The following is a 20,714-nucleotide window of genomic DNA, read 5'->3' on the forward strand; positions in this document are numbered from 1 at the left end:
CATTTTTGTTATTATTTTTCTTCTGTTCATATTCGTTCTTTATTGAACTTGTTATTTGGATATTATACTCCTTGTATTGATTAATATTCCCTATCTAGTCTCTTTTGTTACTTATCTCTGTGTTTTTCTAGTTCTGTTATTGGGTAAATATAATCAATTTTACATTCCAATGTCTCTTGTGACTTTTAAAAGCTTTACTATCACATTGTTGCTTCCAAGTTCTTCTTTTGCTTTCTTTTACCATATCTAAGATTTTTCTTCAGTATTTCATGACTGATGACTCATTGTTCAGATGTGAGAGTGAGGCACTAACATATTTGAAGTTGTGTGTGTCTGGATGGAGAGAGGACTTGTTTAATGTGTGGCCCTCTCTCTACGCTGATTGGGCAGGGTCCTTGTAATTTTAGAGGACCCTCAGGTTTAGTACCCAGAGAGTTGTTTTGTTTTGTTTTGGTTTTGGTTTTTTTTTTCCTAGAGTAATATAACTGCCGCAGAACTTTCTTCTTAGTTCATCTAAATCCAGGTTCTTGTCACAAAACCAGGAAAGATTAGGCTCACAGACACATAGAAGGGTGAGGAGTGAAATTTTTGGGGCAGAAAGGATAAAGGAAAAATAACTCTCAGCAGAGCTAGAGAGAATCTTGCTAGTAGGTTTTCCATCTCACAGATTGAATCCCAGGTCACCATGCAGGAACTGAAGAGGTCAGGGTCCTCCCACTGTGAATAGCATGAACTTCCTGAGGCTCCACCCTGTCCTCCCAGTGCACAGGTGGGCATTGTTCAGAGAGAATTAGTCAGGAAAGGGCAGGCTTCATCTAGGACGAGCAGTCCAGTTTTTTAGCCTTCAGGCTGTTTTAGGGTTGAAGGCAGGGTTTCACCAGGGATCCTTGGCTGTCTCCTGACTCCATCATAAATTCCCCCAGAAAGAAGTTCTGCAATCACCTGCCCAGAAGTTGTAAAAGTAGCTAAGATCTGGGAGGAAAGCAGGTGAGTCACAATCAGCTATATAATTTGGGGAACCCCTTGTTCAAAAATTACAAATGTCAAGACAGCAAGAACAGAATATGAACCAAGACCGGGATTTTTCTAAGTATGAGCCCTGTGTGACTACACATGTTGCTCACCTATGAAGCCAGCTGTGGGGGAAACAAGCTGTGGGCAGTCTTCTCATTATTCAATATGCAGAGTGTCAGATATAGTCATGTACTGCATAGTGACTTTTTAATCCCATAAGATTATACCATAGCATATATAGAAACCTGATATATGGCACTTGATATTGGTATTGCAAATTAAGTAGGAGAAATAATTGATATTCATTAATTGTGCTGGGACATTTTGTTTTTCATATAAAATTTATCTATCTATCTATCTATCTATCTATCTATCTATCTATCTATCTATCTATCCACCACCTTGATTTGTGTAAGTATACTCTATGATGTTTGCATAACAACATAGTCACCTGAGGATGCATTTTTCAGAACATATCCCCATCTTAAGCAATGCATTACTGTAATCCCTATGTTGACTAGAACCTGATGCTGGACACATCAAAGTTTCTCTATTCCATCTCTCCAGAGATAGCTCTCCTGTCCCCTACTAGCAAGAGCCAAGGACGGTATTCTGGCTGTCCTGGGAGGGTAGTGGGGAAATGGTTCTGAAGCCTAGTGTTCCCTATAAAGACTTATAATAAATTACCCTGGTTTCAGTCTCAGATAAATGTCTTCACTGCATTTAATCATAAATTGAAGATTTTCATGAAAAAAAAAAAAAACTGAATTACAAAATGTTTGAAAACGTTTTAAAAATATGTTTTAATATTTCAGTTTACCTTAACAGACTTTCATATGTGGTGAATTCTCATTATGTATGGTAGTTATGTTTTGTAAAGTCACCGAGAATAGTAAAATTAATAAATACTGAGCTGTCTATTCATTTACTTATACATATTTCATATAGATTATACTTATAAATCCTAAAAGCAACTTACCCTGGTAGATTCGATTTTCTTTATTTTACAAAAATGAAAACAAAATGTAAAAGTTTTCAGAGACTGGCCTGAGGCCTCCCACTAACAGCTGCCAGAATAGAGATTCAGACTCTCTCTTCCTGCCCCCAGAGCAGAAGTCTATTGTCCCCCTACTGTCTTTATCCTCTGGTCATCTCTGCATAAGAAATAAAACAGAAAGGCAAGCTTCATCTTTTATCTGCCTCCTTTCTTTGCACTTTGTATGTCTGCAAATAGCTGCAAAAGTGTCACCAGAATTGGTTCTGAGGTTACAAATACATTTTAGCAAGTAGGCAAATTTGCAAACATAGAATCTGTGAATAATGAAGATTCATTGTACATTTTTATTCTCCACAAAGATTACAAAGTGTATAATAGTCCATACATTTGTGTTACTTTGATACTCTTATTGTTGTTATTATTGTTACTCTTGTGTTGGCCACAGCCCATCAGTTGACAAATCATTAAATGTGAAATCTTTGGTCAGTAGACTTTCAAACAAATCTCTTTGTCTTAAAATTGTCAAAACTGTGCACTAAAAAGTGTCATTTAAAATACTGTAGGAGGCCGGGACTAGTGGTCACGCCTGTAATCCCATTATTTTGGGAGGTCAAAGCAGGCAGATAACAGGTGGTCAGGAGTTTGAGACCACCCTAGCCAACGTGGTGAAACCTTGTCTCTACTAAAAATACAAAAATTACCTGGGTGTTCTGGCGCGTGCCTGTAATCCCAGTTACTCAGGGGGCCTGAGGCAGGAAAATCGCTTGAACCTGGGAGATTGCAGTGAGCTGAGACCGTGCCACTGCATTCCAGCCTGGGCGACTGACTGAGACTCACCTCGGAAAAAAAAAAGAAAAAAAGATAAATAAAAATAATAATAAATGAAATACTGCAGGAATCCCTTTGATGCTGAAATAATGATCTAAATATGAATAAGAATAGGCACAGATTAAGAAGTTGGTTATTCAACAATTATTTTTATTTTTTATCATTTTATATTTTTCTTAGTCTGCCAGCTAGGAAAATATTCAGTGATTGTATCTTAATGAAATAGTTCTGACATTTTGATGGAAGGTTAAAAATAGAAAAAAAATCTCAATTCCTCAAAATATTTGTAATATTTATTTTGGACATGCAAAGCATTTTTCAGCTAGAAAATGCAAATATATATATGTGTGTGTGTGTATATATATACGTGTGTACATATATATGTATATATACGTGTGTGTATATATATGTATATATATAAAGCTTATAGACTAGTTGTGGGAACTTATGCCTCTAATTTCAACACTTTGGGAGACTGAGACAGAAGGATCGATTGAGTCCAGGAGTTCAAGACCAGTCTGGGCAACATAAGGAGACCTTGTCTATACCAAAAATTAAAAAATTAGTTGGGCATAGTTTGGCATGCCCTATAGTTCCAGCTTCTTGGGAGGCTGAAGCAGGAGAATGGCTTGAGCCAGGAAGGTCAAGGCTGTAGTAAGCTATGATTCTAACACTGCATTCCAGTCTGGGTGGAAGAGTAAAACTCTGTCTCAATAAATAAACAAACAAATAAATAAATAAAAAAGAATAAAGCTTACATCACTATCACTATTGCTTAAATTATATAAGAAGACTTTGGCCACAATTTTGTATTTGCTTTTTAAATTTTAATTGAGAAACTTGGGTGGAGATTTTTTTTTCCAGTGCATAAATTTGAGTGAATCAAAATGTGTTTGTCTCATCTTAAAAATTTAATCAGACTTACATGTTTGAGAACAACATAAACAATAAAGCCAAGTAGTCAATAATGCTAGATTGTTAGTCATTTGATTAAAACTGATAGCTACAAAATCAAACCCATCATTATTTCTAAAAAGTACTAGAGTTATTAGCTTTCTACTGATTATTTGTTTACTGTTGCATGTTTAAGTACCACAGAATAGCAAGAAAATAATAAAAATCATTCCAAATCATACAAACTGTATCTGTGCTAACAATATGCAACTGCAAAAATAAAACCAGCTAGTGAGTAAAAAAAAAAAAAAAAGGCTTCTTTCTCATAGAAAATTGTATAAGTTTAGCAGTCTTATGTCATCTAAGAATGACATTTACGTAATAAAAATTGCTCTGTATTTTTCTATCACCTGTATATATTTTGATCTAATTTATCACTGCAATTGATAAATCTCAAGATGAAAGTTTGTTCTGTTAAAATACACACTTTTTTGGTATGTTGTTACAACTATCAGAACTGTTGTTTACATTTTCATATGCCAACTTTTCTTAAATTCTCATAAACACTGACACTTAAATCTACCTTTATGTTTTATAATAATGTGGGAGATAAATGATTTACTTTTTACTTAATTACCAGGGAAGTTGAATGTTTTTCCACTAGTTAATTAGCTTGCTTTTGATATTTTTATACTAATATAAATGTCTCTTTTGTGAGTTTCCTTTGTGTTTTATCCATGTTTCATTTTTATTGGCTTTTTCACCTTCAGTTTTTATTTCATATATCTAAAAAATAAATTCCTACATTGTTGTTTGCCTTTAATTTTTTCCCACAAAATATGTTTAATAGAAAGTGTATGCTAATTACATTCTTTTTTTGGATGCTGAGATATTATGGAATACATCTTAAAAGTCTCTCTGACGGCGCGGTGGCTCGTGCCTGTAATCCCATCACTTTGGGAGGCTGAGGTGGGCTGATAATGAGGTCGGGAGATCGAGACTATCCTGGCCAACATGGTGAAACCTCATCTCTACTAAAAATAAAAAAAATAGCTGGGCGTGGTGGTGTGTGTAATCCCAGCTACTGGGGAGGCTGAGGCAGGAGAATACCTTGAACCAGGGAGTCGGAGGTCACCTTGTACTACTTATTAAAATTTTAAGTCTAGAAATTAAATATATGACTATAATAAGCTCTGAAATATAGAAGTAAAATAGTAAAAGTTATATTGTTTCATGCAAAATAGTAAATAATACTTTAGAATACTACTTGGTTTCGCTAAAATTTTTCTAAACTTTTAGGTAGTGGATCAAATTTGTCACACTCTAAATACCAAATATATGTCAATTTGAGAAGCATATTGAAATTTGGACATTGAAATTTAATTATCATTTTGTCATTTGAAGTTTAAAAGAGATAGCTTTATGTTGTTTTATTACTTTCTAATAGGGTAAAGGCCCATTCGTTTTTTTCTAAAATTATTTAATTCCTCTTAAGTTGCCTATATTTTCCCCTCCTCATTTTCCCTGTGAAGTGGTATGTGAACTCCCAAATCTCACCACTGATTCGATAATTTACTTTGTTTTCCCTGTGATGCCCCTCTGCCCATGAAAAATGTTTCTACCCTTTCTCCTACTAATCTGCCTTTTGTCAGATTATTTCATAGACCTAGTTATTGAACCTCAGAGCATAAAGAGAAAGCACTTCCCTTCTCTACAGCTCTCCATGTTATAATTTAATAATCTACTGTTATTGAGTCATTGTACCCTAGAACTTAAAGTATAATAAAAAAACCTGAATTGTTTTCTATTATACATATCAAAGAATTAAATATATAATGTTTTCACATATTTCTGTTATTTTATTAACGTAAATTTTTGGAACTATAATGCTTTTCCTTAAAGGATAAAAACACTCTGATTGTCTTAACATATTTTGCTAGATTACATTCAAAAGTATGCTCCAATTTTCTTTTAGTATGTTGTCTGCAAAAGCAAATGTGGTACTAAAATTACATGTAAAAACAGTATTTGTATATCCTAAATTTGAAAATAATTTAGATTTAACATAAATTCTCATTGAACAATTTTTTTTTTTTTTCTGAAAGCAAAAGAAAAATTTGTGGCCTTTAGGTTATAGCAGTGATTGTCAACCTCAGCACTCTTGACATGCTGGGCCATAGGCTTCTTATGTGGGTGGTGTCCTGTTCACTGTGAGGTGTTTAATATAATAGCATCCTTGGCCTATTCTCACTGCACTCCAGTATCATCTGACCCCTCTCTAGCTGTAACAACAAAAAGTACCTCCAGGCATTGCCAAAAATCCCCTGGGGGTCAAAGTTGTCCCTTCCTCTCTGACAATCACTTAATTTTAGAGAAAAGGGCTCACAGACACATTATATTCAGAAACTTATCAAATAGTGAGTAAACAAAGCATTTTATGCAGTCACAGAATACATAGGATGATGTGTATACATGCACATCTCAGTGCATTTTACATTTAGGTCATATGTTAACTACTATTTTACAAAAATATTTTCCCCATATCTGTTAAATTTATTCCTTAATTATCTAAATATGAAAATCATAGCCAACTGAGAAAGTTGTTTTATATTCACATGGTTTATACTGATATATTATACAATTATACTATAAAATTGATATACATTATAAAATTAAGAGTATACATATTAAAATAAAATAAGTGATTTAATATTTTTAACTCAGAATGACTGAAAGCAATTCATTGTGTTTGGAGGAGGGAGAGTGCTATCAAAATAATGGGAATCCATAAATGTCATGTTCAAATAATGTCATGTGGAAGTCAATGATAATTGACTTTGCATAGGGAATAATAACTCTCTTTCATCTCTAGAGAACTGAACATGTCTTTAATACCTTTCTGTTAATGAACATGGGGTAAGATAATTTTCAGCTTGGCATTTCATCTTGAAATTATTGAAAGATAATTTCAATTTTGGCAGTAAATATACAGCCAAAATTATAAGTAGCAATGGCATTAAAAAATTTATACAATATTTCAATGGAATGTAGTTTGTAATAATTTATTTCTTCCTGCTTTCTTCCTGTTTTAGCACTTAATAAATTTCTTATAAAAAATATGTTTTACTGAATTAATTTCAGAAAACCAACAATCTTTCCAAAAATTTGAGTGTAAAAGTTTTTGAGTAGCTTTTTCATTGGATTGTGATTACTTTGTCAAAAATTGTCCATCAATAAGAAAATTTGTGATACCTGCAGTGTGCTTCAATATTAATACCTTTGTCAAAATCCATATTACAACTATAAGTTTCTACAAAATAGTTTAACTAGTTCCCTCTCTCTTTATTTTTATCTTCTTTAAATAAAATAGACTTTAGAGATAATGTAAACCACCCCTCCAATTTTATAAGTTAATGAATTTAAGCCTTTCTAACTGAGTGTCATGCACATTGTCACACAGCCAGATAGAAGCAGTAGAATGCCTCAACTTTAAAAAATTGTAGGCTGGGCCCAGTGGCTCATGCCTGTAATCCCAGCACTTTGGGAGGCCGAGGCGGGTGGATCACCTGAGGTCAGGAGTTCGAGACCAGCTTGGTCAACATGGAGATACCCCGTCTCTATTAAAAATACAAAAATTAGGTGTGGTGGCACGTGCCTGTAATCCCAGTTACTTGGGAGGCTGAGGCAGGAGAATTGCTTGAAACTGGGCAGAGGTTTCCACGAGCCGAGATTGCACCATCGCACTCTAGCCTGGGCAACAAAAGCGAAACTCCATCGCCAAAAAAAAAAAAAAAAAAAAAAAAAAAAAAGTACAAAATTATAGTCTTGTATTTTAAGCTTAATTAAATATTTAACTATAGAAAACCTACTTTCCTTGAAAATCAATGGCACCTAATAAATTTGTCCATTTGAAGATCAAGTAAAGACAGAAAAAAGTAATGTCTTTCATACTGTAAGAATTCAAAAATCATTTTGGTCAATAATAGAAAGTCAGGATCATAGATTATATTCTGATGTGATAAAGTGAACATCACAGATATTGTTAAGTTGTTAATATACATAGCTTTATAAAGCTTTATAGCTTTAATAATTATTTTAAAAATTATTTTTGTATTTACTGTGAATTTGCACCTTTTTATGAGGATTTTCATACTATTGTCTCTAAGTTCCCAAGAATTCTCTTTGTGGCATCACATATAACTTTCTACATCCTTTCCAAAATGTTCAATTAGTCATAACTTACTAGTTTCTGAAATAGAACTTCAAGATTAATGATAAGTCAATAATGTTAACTGAATTGAACATGTTTGATTCCATTTTATGAATATTTCCTTAAGTCCTTCTAATATTATGAAAGGACATAAACTGAAGAATATTATCATTTTATTTGTACAGTATAAATGCTTTGTTTTTTAGAGTCTGAGATACTAAAAGCTTTTCCTCTGAAAGTATTGTGGAGAAAAAGTAATGTCTTCATTTTAAATCTGACTATTTCAGCATACAGATTCAATTTACGCATATAATCCATATAAGACAGCCTTATTTTGAGTCCATCACATTGTGTGTCAGTAATAAATAGAAGTATTCGTTTTGAAGTATTTTTTTAATGTATGAAAACCAGGATAGAATCCCATACTTTAGGATTTTTCTCCCTTGTGCAGAATGAGATCTAGTGTTTTTTGAACTCAAGGCTTGTGTTGCTGTGCTATTTCAGAAAAAGCTCAGCTGGTGCTTGTCCAGTGGGATGATCTGGCATAGAATAGTATTAAAAAGAAACCACGACATGCTATCTTAAACACTGATAGACAAAAAAGACAACAACATTTGTTGGTTTCTCTTTTATACATATTCAAATCAAAGCAATGTATTCTTTCTCATATATAGAATTATACTTTAATCATATCTTTGACAATGCTTTCTTTCTCATCTCATCAAAAATCATTCTTCTTAATTTAATCTAGCACTATATCTGGTTTGAAGTTAAAATATCCACCATCTTAAGATACTTACTTAGTTGTAAGAATATCCTCTTATTCCTCTCTCACCAGCACATATGAATAAATTTTAAAATTTTAGTAACAAAATATAAATATAATATTTTAATTATAAACATGGCTTCTTTAAAATTTTTTAAAACTCTGTGGTGATGCATTTATAGTATTTGTAAAAATATGACAAATCTTATAAATGTTCTTCTTAAATTATACTGGTGTTAGAAGTATAGTTGTATAGATCACCATGAAAAGAGGAACAGACAGAACAGTAAAAGAGGCTAATGTATTATATATTGAATTCTCGTTTGGTAATTGGTATGGTTTGGCTCTGAGTCCCCACCTTAATCTCATCTTGAATTGTAATTTCTATGTGTTGAGGGAGGGAGATTACTGGATCATGGGGGCAGTTCCCCCTGCTGTTCTCATGATAGTGAGTGAGTTCTCATGAATTCACTTTTATAAGTGTTTGACAGTTCCTTCTTCACACACTCTCTCTTACCCACCACCATGTAAGACATGCCTGCTTCCCCTTCCACCATGATTCTGAGTTTCCTGAGGCTTCCCTAGTAATGTGGAACTGTGAGTCAATCAAACCGCTTTTCTTTATAAATTGCCCAGTTTCAGGGTATTTTTTATAGCAATGTGAAAATGGGCTAATACATTAATATTTTTTACATATATTATTATATTTAATTTTTACAAAAATGTTTTAAGAAAAATATTATATATGTTAATGGAGGAGGAAAACAAAGGTATCTAGAAGTTGACTATACATACAAATAAACAAGGTTAAGAAGATTTGGTTCCCGAATACAAATCAAAGAAATTACCATTTTGAAACTCAGCATGACTTCCAGATAGAATCTTGAAGGATAATGATGAAGAATAAAAAGAATAAGATTGGAACATACAAGAAAAAGGATCAATTAAGAGGAATGCAAGAAGGGATTTAAGACATTAGATAGCAAAAGTTAAATTTGATTAAAATATTTTCACATGACAAAGGTTTTAAAAATAACTCTTGAGAGTTATAAGAAAAATAAATCTATTTTAGTTAGAATCAAAGGAAGTTGTCATGGCTTAGATAGGGTGAGAAGGCAGTTGGTGAAATTATCAAATTTCTCAGGGGACTTCGGCTACCAGGCTGTTCCTAACATAAATTCTGTAACGAGTTTGAAGAAGCAGTTGTCTGAAGAGGACACTAAACATATTAGGACATATAGAACAACTAGAAAGAATCGGGCATGTCAACAGGGAGCATGGCAGATTAACCTGATTTGACATTAGGTGTCTACTAAGTCTAACATAATTGGACTTACTCCACCATTAAAGAATCTCTATAAATGTACTTGATAAATAAAATGTCAAGTAAATAGCATCTATAGTTATATTATTCAGATTCCAGCAGGAAAGAGATCACACACTGATATATAAGGATGCTGTGTATCATTAATTTTTCAGCCAAAATAAAACTTTTAAAGGTTTATATAGAGTGTATGGTACCCACAAAGGACCATGCAGTAGTTTAGGACTAGTGGTAGCAAACTTCTCAACAACCCTAAGCTTGAAAACTCAAGAGCAGAGAAAGTTGAATGGAAACTATATGAAGAAAAGTCCATCTTAAGAGGAACAGTGGTGTTTATTTTAGCGACAAGGCCACCAAAGTGGCCCCTGAGGGAGATGTACTCTGTGGAATAAACAGTCTAACTTTCTCTGTTCCTCCCTTCTCCTGCAGTGGCTTCCCATTGGTGGAACCCAACTGGAAGTCTAAAGCAAGGGATATAATCTATATAGGCAAAAAGCATGATTAAGGTGCAGAGGAATCAAGAATACAAATGGAAGGTATCTAACCCAGTAACTCAGCCATAGCCATGTCTTCTCTAAATGCTATTAGATATTCTTACTTTATCTCTGCATTTTCTGGATAACCCTTTTATATCTTCTCTTTTCTCCAAAATTTCTTACGCCTTATGTCCAATCTTCATTTTCAGCTGTTTACTTAATTTCACTGAGAAAATAGGAGCAATCAAAGAGAGCTTTCCTTAGCTCCCAGTCTCACAAATATCCCCTTACCAGCATAAATCTATATGCTCTGCCTTTTTAAATCACAATTGATAATCTAAGCCAAATTATTCATTTGTACATTAGATTTCATGTACAGTATTAGTGTCTACTCAAGCATATCACTCTAAAAACCATACTTTTTTTTTTTCTGCATAAATTTTACCTCAAATTTAATCCTTTTCACGGACATACTAAGATAGAGCTAAATTGTTAATGAAGAAAAATCCTCTACTAATTGTAGGGAGATATTCTTCATGGGTCGATTACATTTGCGCACATCTTGCAAAGAGAGGTACTAACTATTCTTGGTTTCAGATGATCTTTTCAATGATATTTGTATAGGAACCAGCCATAGACAATAGAATTAGTGTCTCCTGCTAAGCTAAGGAAGAACTTTCTTTCATCCTAGTACCAAAAAACTCAAGTGAATGTCAGGGTATTTATTCCACAGAGTACATCTCCCTCAGGGGCCTCTTTGGTGGCCTCATCACTTGAATGAAAGCCATTGCTCCTCTTAAGAGAGTAGTTTCCATTAACCTTTTTCTATCCTTGGCTTTTCAGGCTAAGGGTAGATAAAAAGTTTCCCAAACTGAGGCATATTCTTCCGTAACTCACCCCACTGCATATGGAAGTTGGGGTTCACAGAAAAGACATTAAAATGCTAAAACTCTGGCTACTTCTGGCTAGTGCTATAAATAATAAACTTTCATCTCTGACCCAGTTGTCTTGAGTTTTCTACCAGCATTCATGAAACTACAGTAAACTAAATTGTTAGATTAAAAAGCAAGCCAAATTGTTAGATTATAATGAAAATAGACCCTTTACTGACATCAATCCCCTTTTTCTACTACACAATTCTTTGCAGCAAGACTCCTGGAAAATATTGCCTATATTTGTTATTTCAAATTGCACTTCTCCCATTCTATTCTGATTATCACTCATCTGCTTCTGTTAAAGTTTAACTGTAAATGTGCTTAACTCAATAGTTAATTCATAGGTCTCATTTTACATTATCTATAACCAATATTGGACACTTTTGATCACCTTCTCCTTCAGTTGGAAGCTCTTTCTTTGCTCAGTTTCTAAAACAATGCCATGATGATTTTTGTTCTCCTACACTGGATGTTTCTTCTCAGTATCTTTTGCAGATTTCTCCTCATCTTTGCAGTATGCTGAGAATCCAGCCCTTTAAATTAAAAAGGTTGGCACTGAAACATTTCCCATTGCTTTCTACTTACACTCCTTTGACTATTTCTCTTAGTAATATGATTTTAATTATCTATAGATACTGACAGTAGCACATTTACATGTACATCCCAGAAATTTCTCTTTTAACTTCACCCTCATCCAACTGCTTGAAACATTCACTTGAAAGTAAAATTGTCATAGCAAACTTAACATGTCAAAAATGAAACTACTTTTTTTCTCCTCTAAGCCTATCCCTTTCACAACCTTTAATTCTGTATAATGTCAACCACATCTTTAGGTTGTGCGAGCCAAGAACATTAAAATTTTCCTTCACTTCTCTCTTCTTCTCACATCACAAATCTAATCTTTCACAAATCCCTTTGTCTCTCCTTCAGGGCAGTTTAGACCTTATAACCTCTTATTATCTCTACTACTATACCTGATGTAAACCTCCATAATCTCTCATAGGGATCACTGCAATAGCTTTCTAACAGACCTTAATGCTTCTCCTCCTCTCACTAACATTTATCCTCATCACAGTAGTCAGATAAAGCCTCCTTTTCTATAAAATAAGGATCTATTGGCCAGGCGCAGTGGCTCACGCCTGTAATCCAGGCACTTTGGGAGGCTGAGACGAGCAGATCACGAGGTCAGGAGTTCGAGATCAGCCTGGCCAACATCGTGAAAGTCTGTATCTACCACAAAATACAAAAAAAAAAAAAATTAACTGGGCGTAGTGGCGCGCACCTGTAGTCCCAGCTACTCAGGAGGCTGAGGCAAGAGAATCGCTAAACCCGGGAGGCAGAGGTTACAGTGAGTTGAGATTGCGCCACTGCACTTCACACTGGGTGACAGAGCAAGACTCCATCCCAAAAAGAAAGAAAGAAAGAAAAAAAAAAGAATAAATAAATAATAAAGATCTATTACTTCTGTGATCAAAGACCGTTGCTAGCCTGCCAACTCAGAAAAAATCAAGTGACAGTTACCTAGATAACTGTTTACCTCCTATTTTATCTCATGTCCTCTCTAACTCACTTTTCTCAATCCATATTGGCCCCTTTGATATTCCAAAAACTTTGTAGGTACATTCTATCCTCAAGACCTTTAAACTTCCTCCAGATATCCACAAAGATTATTCCCCCATCTCTTCGGACTTGGCTCAAATGTCACCTTCTTCCTTGAACTTGCAATTCCCTGCCCCATGGTATGGCTTACATGCCTCTGTTTTCCCCCTTAGCTATTATTTCATATAATTTCCATTTTTACTTAAATTAGCAGCTATATCATAGGTTCTTTGTGGAAATGTTTAGTCTTTTTTTAAGACTTCAATAATCTTGGCAGTTAGAATAATCCCTTATAAAAAATTATCAAAAAAATCTCAAAATTATTTTCTTATCCTCATTACCTGTCTAAATTTGTTACTTCTATATACTGTTTTCTTGTTTTTGCAAAATCTGAGTTTGTTAAAACAATAATACAAGTATCCATTGACGAGGAGGGGGAGTGTAGGAATGTAGATAGAAGTGCCTTTCAGAAAAGGAAAAAGAGAAAGATGTCTGATTTACAAATGGGAAGAACTCTAAAAGTTGTAATTATGGGTTGAATTGTGTACCCTAGAGCAACATATTGAAGTTATAACCACCAGTATCTGTAAATGTGACCTAATTTGGAAATAGAGTCTTTGCAGATGTAATCATATTAAGAAGAGGTCATTAGGGTGAGCATTAATACAATATCAGCCCAATTCACCATCCTTGATTTCTGTCTTTAGAAGAAGAGGAGAGGAGAAGAGGCAAAAGTAAAGAAGACTGTGTGAAAATTGAGACAAGATTGGAACGATGTATCTACAAGTCAAGGAACAGAAGAGATTGGCAACCATCACCAGATGGTAAGAGAGGGATGGGACAGATTCTGAACATTCAGAAAGAACCAAACATTCTGACACCATGGTTTCAGACTTCTAGCCTCCAGAACTCTGAGAAAATACATTTCCGTTGTTCTAAGTCACCCTACATATGGTATTTTGTTACGGCAGGCCTAGGAATCTAATAGAGTTGGCATGTCCAAAAAGAAATTCACTATGTATCATTATGCATGGTAGATCCCAAGAGAACAAAGGGAGTGAATGCCTAATCAAGTAAGTTATATTCTAGACACTAACCACCAAGTCTCACTAGCAACAATCTGGTTACTTAGTATGGCATGTGAGCAGCAGGGCTACTTTACCTGCTTGTATCCTAAAGGTGAGATGGTAAGTTTCCTGAGGAAACTTCAGTGAACAAATGATTGACTGATGGACCTCCTAGAGTTTGACTCTAACTATAACCTTACTGCTTTGAAAACCTACAGAGTAGAGAGAGAATTTAAAAATCCCTTTGTAATGGTGTAAATTATTTTCTTTTTTAAAAAAACTTTTATTTCAGTTTTGGGAGTACATGTGAAGGTTTGTTATATAGGTAAACTCATGTAACTTGGGCTTGTTATACAGATTATTTTATCACCCAGGTATTAAGGCTACTACCCAATTTTTATCTTTTCTGCTTCTCTCCCTCTTCCTACCCTCCACCCACAAGTAGTCCCCAGTGTCTGTTGTTTTCTTCTTTATGTTCCTGAGCTCCCATCATTTAGCTTCCACTTGTATGTGAGAACATGTGGTATTTGTTTGACTGTTCCTATAATAGTTTGCTGAACATGGATAGCCTCCAGCTCCATCCATGTTCCCACAAAAGACATAATCACATTCGTTTTTATGGCTGCATAGTATTCTTTCTGTATTGTATATGTACCACATTTTCTTTATCCAATCTGTCATTGATGTACATTTAGGTTGATTCCATGTCTTTACTATTGTGAGTAGTGCTGCAACGAATGTTTGCATCCCATGTGTCTTTACGGTAGAATGATTTCAATCACTCTGGGTATATACCCAGTAATGGTATTGCTGGGTTGAATGATATTTGTGACCTTAGGTCTTTGAGGAATCGCCACACTGTCTTCCACAATGTTTTAACTATTTTACACTCCCATCAACAGTGTATAAGTATTCCCTTTTCTCCACAACCTCACCAGCACCTGTTATTTTTTGACTTTTTAATAATAGCCATTCTGACTGGTGTGAAGTGGGTATCTTTCAATTTGCATTTCTCTAATGATCAGTGATACTGAGTTTTTTGTTTGTTTGTTTGTTTGTTTTTTATGCTCGTTGGCTGTATGGATGTCTTATTTTGAAAGGTGTCTGTTCATGTCCTTTGCCCACTTTTTAATGAGGTTGTTTGTTTTTATCTTATACATTTGTTTAACTTCCTTTTAGGTGCTGGATATTAGAACTTTGTTCACAACCTTGAAGTTGAATACTTGGATTTATATTTTATTTAAATATTGCTTATAAATACTTAATACACTATATAAGTAATGCTTATAAGTATTGCTTTTCAAATACACTATGCCACATGCCCTTGATATTGCCATTGAGATGCATACCTGATGCAAATGTAAAATTATCCAGATTATTGGAAGAAAATGTAATGCTGATTTTTCCCTCAATTATCTGGACATTACAAGCAAAAGTTCTATCTATGTTGCTTAGGTTTTTGCTTAAGTAATTTTTAAATTTCACTGCTGTTGAAACAGCATTGACTTTAGGTATCAAATTCATATACTTAAGACTTCATTAGTTTCTTTATTATCACTTACCCTTGAATAACCTGGAATTTTTTTGGGTTTCAGTTACCTCTTTAAAAATGTGAATAATAGTACCTAACTTATTAGAAATGTCTAGGCCAATAATTTAAAAATCACCTTGATTTATTAGAAGTGTTTTTATAGTCTTATCAAAAACAAGAGTTCTCAATCCAATGAATCTTCAAGTTAGCATATTATCTTTCAAGATATTTTGTGAAATATTTTCATTACTCAGGAGTTTAAAGATTTATTAAAGTATCTCAAATCACTAATTGCTACCTATGTAGTAATTTTTCTTATTAAGCACCTCTAATGGTAATAATGGCCAAGATTACTCATTTATATAAAATTACATCCATGTCATTACTTTTTGTTCTTTGTTTAAAGGATTCTATGGAGTCTCATCAAGAAAATTTGAAAGTAATATGTGGTTGAAAGCAAATAGATTAAATTCAATTTGTGTAGAGTGACTACCAAACCAGTAAAACTTGACTATAAATGATGAAGTCTATTAACTTCTTCAGAAAAAAAACTTTTTTTTTTCCCTTTTTGAATAGCAGTGATTAGGTCACCTTTAAAGCACAGGACAATGGAGAAGCAAAAAGAAAAATGTTAACATCGTCTTGGGCACTGCCCAGCGGAGAATGTGCCCTGGCTTAGTAACAACTCCTTAGGTCTACACCAATAACGATGTGGTTAGAATTTTTTACTGACTTAGGCTAAAAGCCACAAAAGCAGATCCTGAGACAGGGACTCATGTACAAGTGATATATTACAAGAATCTGGTAAGAGAGTATGAAAATCCTGTTAAGGATAAGAGAGAAGTTAGGATAGAATGAAATGACAAGATGAGTCTGGTTTCAGTGTGACTTTAGCTGCAGAAATTTATGCTTTAGAGTTGTCTTCCACTGAGCAAAGGGAGCTGGCTTTCATATTCTCAGGGACAAAAACAACTAGAAACTTCTAGCTCTCTGCATTTGTGGGCGTGGGACAGATACTCTAAAGGTTCATAGGCAATCCTCCACAGTGAGCCATAGGAATGCACTGTTGGAAGCAAATGCCCTCCAAAGTTAGAGGAGTGGGCACACATAAACAGAAAATGGGATCTGGGAGTGTCTGGGTGAAGCATGACAATGCCTTTAACTCTCTCTTTTTTTTTTTTTTTTTTTGAGACAGTGTCTAGCTCTATCACCAGGCTGGAGTGCAGTGGCACAATCTTGGCTCATTGCAACCTCATTGGCTTACTGTAAGGCAATGTGAGAATCACCCAAACTAAGCCCATTCACCAAGTGTGGCCTGAGAGCTGGGAGGGATTTGACTGGACTCCCTCCTGCCTAAGAGTTCCCAGAGCTCCCTCCTGATTGATCTGGATGTTTTAATTGTTCCCTGTATGTCCCCAGCACTTAGCATGATTCATAGCATATAGTAGGATATTAATAAAAATGTGTTGATTAAACACAAAAAAAGAATAAAAATAAAACTATTTCAAAATTATTTAAATATTAAGATACACTTTGCTCTTTTGCTAAGAATTGTACTCCTAATAGTTATAAGAAAACAAAAGCCTATATATTTTCTGTGCCCATAAATTTTCCTTTCCTCTCTCATTCAAAATACTTTCCTTTGAGATCTTGCTTCTATAGCCCTAATTACTGAAAATGCTAGAGCATTTTAACCTAATTTTGCTTTCTTATTAAAATGTATCACACTGGTTCATATCCAACTTTTATTTCCCTGCCATTTTCAGGATAAGTTCTAATTCTGCAATTTCACATCAGCAAAAGTAAATGGAATAAAAGAAATGCATTGCATGTTTTGTTCCTAATAAATAATGACATATATTCAAACATATTCAGTTAAATGTAGTAACTAAAATTATGTGAAAAGATGTGAAATTTGCTGAATATTTTTACAGATGAAAAATTTTAGGTAACTCATTTTGCTTCCTAATAAATGGAAAATAAAACTAAAGTGATTTTTTTGAGTTATTTTCCACATATATTATTTATTTTTATATCATTATTTTTTAAATGATCTAAGCATGACAAAAGCAAAAATTGAATATGAACATTAAAATTAAGCAAACCAATTTCCTATTAAGTCAGGTGCTACCTTTCAGTTGCAGATTTTTGACACTATTCACCTAGTCTCACCTCAGCCAGATGTTCATAAAATCTACATTGTCACAATTTGTCACTCTGGAATTATTCTTGCTTCCACAGGTGTCATGTAAAAGTCTTGACTCTTTGAATTTTGTGCTGTTGCTTCACATGAACTTGCATGGTTATTTTGCTTTAATACTTGACCTTGTATTATATATCTTTCTCTTTATATATCTTTGACATTTCAGTTGGACTTTGGAAATAAGTGAGTTTGGCAATGCTCTTTTTTGTAAGTCATGTCTTTGACATTGTTCTGCCTACCGACCTACTGCTTACGTAGACTTTTCTCTGGTTCTACTCTGTTATTTTCTTACTATGTTAGAATTAACAGGCTTATTATGGCTTTTAACTTTTCACCCTGTAGTTGGTTTTATCCTTGATTGTCACTTTCCAGTAATTTTTTGGACTTAGACTGATACTACGTTTAATTTTACTGAATCATCAGGTTTATATGAACTCTCTCGATTCCAGGTCTTTATTTTACATTTGCAATATGGAATGATGCACAACATCGACAATTATTAATTATCTGTTGAATTTACTGCTGATCATGATGGAATGTCATGAACTACTAGATGTATCTTCCCACTTTAAACATGAGAAAACACAGGAAAAAAAAATACATTATGTTCTTTTATTAAAAATCGTTAGCATTGACCCTTAACAAGAGAAATTCCTAGTGTTATTCCATGTTTCTTCCTAGAGGGAATCCAACAGAGTCTGGAAGGCTCCCTGAGTTGAGGACAGAGTTCAGAATTCAGGGAAGCTAAGTCAGTTAGAATTTACAGAACAGACTAGAGAAGTAAAGAAAGCATCACTATGCAGCAAGAATTTCAAAGACAGAGAGGTCCAGAGATCTGCACACGACTCATTTGTTATTTCAATTGAGTCCTGATTAGTACCTGTAAGAGGAAATCACTTGAAGCCAAGGAAACAACCACTGGAAATGAAACATCAGAATAAGTATTAGGGAAAAAAGAAAGATGTCTTAGAATGTTTTCTGCTGCTGTAACAACATACCACGAACTGGGTTGTTTATAGAAAAAAAGATTTATTTGGCTTATCGTTCTCCAGGCTGGAAAATCTAAGATCAAAGGGCCTTCTTGTTGCATCATAACATGACAGAAGTGCAAGTGAGCATAGGAAACAGAGAGAAATGAGGCCAAAAGTATCCTTTTATCAGGAGCCCTCTTTCCTTACAAAGGCATTAATATGTTCGTTAGGACAGACTTCTCATGACCTAATCACCTCTTAAAGGTCCCACCTTTAACAGTGCCACACTGTTACAATGGCAATTAAATGTGAACATGAGTTTTGGAGGGGACATTCAAATTATAGCAGAATGTGAAACATATTTCATGTTCCCACTAGCCAGAGTGAAAGAAAACTCAAAATCATCGGGCATCAGGTAGAATATTCAGAAGGACTTTTCCTCTGTATAAAGTAAAATTTAACAGTAAAGACTGCTCTGGTCTTGCCTAGCAATAACTAGAGGCAAGATTAAAAAGGATAAAATGGATTCCACGTAACTTAATTGCTTCCTGAAATAAAGCTCAAGTATATTTGAGAGAATACAAAAAAATCCAGCTACAAACAAGGTAAAATTCACCTATCTAGCATCCCCTCAAATTTATTATGAATACAAAGAAGAAGAAAATACAATCTGTAATGATAATACAAACACGTCAATAGAAACAAACCCAGAAATGACAAAAACAATAGATTTAGTGAACAGGGACAATAAAAGAGTCAATAAAGCTATATTCTATGTGTTCAAAAAAGTTAGATATAATCATTTGTACATTGAGAAGAAAAAATTCAAACTTAAGTTTTGATGATGTCTCTAAGTAGATAAAAGACATCGAACTTGTTAAGATAAAAAAAAATTTCTGACAGGAAAGACACATTTAATAGGACTAATACACATCAAAGGAGATTAAATACTGCAAAAATGAAATTAATGAGCTTGAAGACACAATAAAAACTGCCCAAGAAAGAAGAGAAAAGACTGAAAATAAGAGCAAAGCATCAGTGAACTGTGGTCCAATTTCAAGTGTACTATTTTATTAAAATTATCATCACTGAAATAGGAAAGGGGACAAAATATTGGAAGAATAAATATGTTTTCAAATGTGGTAAAAACAAAAATCTTTGTATCTAAGAACTTAACAATTGAAAACGAAAACAAATAGAGAAGGCTATACTAATGTCCATTATAATTAAATTAAAAAAAAAAAAAAAGTAAAGTAAAAAAGAGAAAGTTTTAAAAGCAGCCAGAGAGTGAAACTACGTCTCTACTAAAAATACAAAAATTAGCCAGGCGTAGAGGCAAGCGACTGTAATCCCAGCTACTTGGGAGACTGAGTTAGGAGAATCCCTTGAACCTGGGAGGCAGAGGCTGCAGTGAGCTGAGATTGTGCCACTGCACTACAGCCTGGGCAACAAGAGGGAAAATCTGTCTCAGAAAACAAAGCAAACAAACAAACAAAAAAGCAGCCAGATAAATTAAGTTACATTACCTATAATGGAGAAAGATTATCAACTACAGCAGACTTGTAATGAAAATACTGTGAGCAAGAAACTGAAACAACACAATTAAATTCCTGAAATGGGGGTAGAGTGTGAAGTTAATGTAAAATTCCATTTCTAGCAAAAATATATTTCCAATATAAGGATTAGAAAAAGGTAAAAAAGTGGGTAAATCAAGATACTTTTGTTATTATTTTTTACATCACTTTCAATGATAATTGTCAAAGTAAACATAATGACAATGTACTGTGAGATTATTTATTACATAGGTATAAATAAAACAGCAGTGCATAGAATAGGCAAGAGAAAATGGACATGTTTGGTTCTGGGGTAAAGTTGTACAGTATTCCAAAATGGACTATA

The 20,714-nt window shown here is 34.0% G+C and overlaps 1 long non-coding RNA gene across 1 annotated transcript; it reads left to right on the forward strand.

Moving 5' to 3' along the window:
* The first annotated feature begins 851 nt into the window (after positions 1-851).
* LOC135968027 (uncharacterized) lies at positions 852-17,068 on the forward strand. Its single transcript, XR_010582451.1, has 3 exons — positions 852-987; positions 13,751-13,867; positions 16,837-17,068. It is a non-coding gene; the product is annotated as an uncharacterized lncRNA (long non-coding RNA).
* The last annotated feature ends 3,646 nt before the right edge of the window (positions 17,069-20,714 follow it).

The sequence above is a fragment of the Macaca fascicularis genome, chromosome 17 (genome assembly GCF_037993035.2).
Source record: "Macaca fascicularis isolate 582-1 chromosome 17, T2T-MFA8v1.1".
NCBI classification, from domain to species: Eukaryota; Metazoa; Chordata; class Mammalia; order Primates; family Cercopithecidae; genus Macaca; species Macaca fascicularis.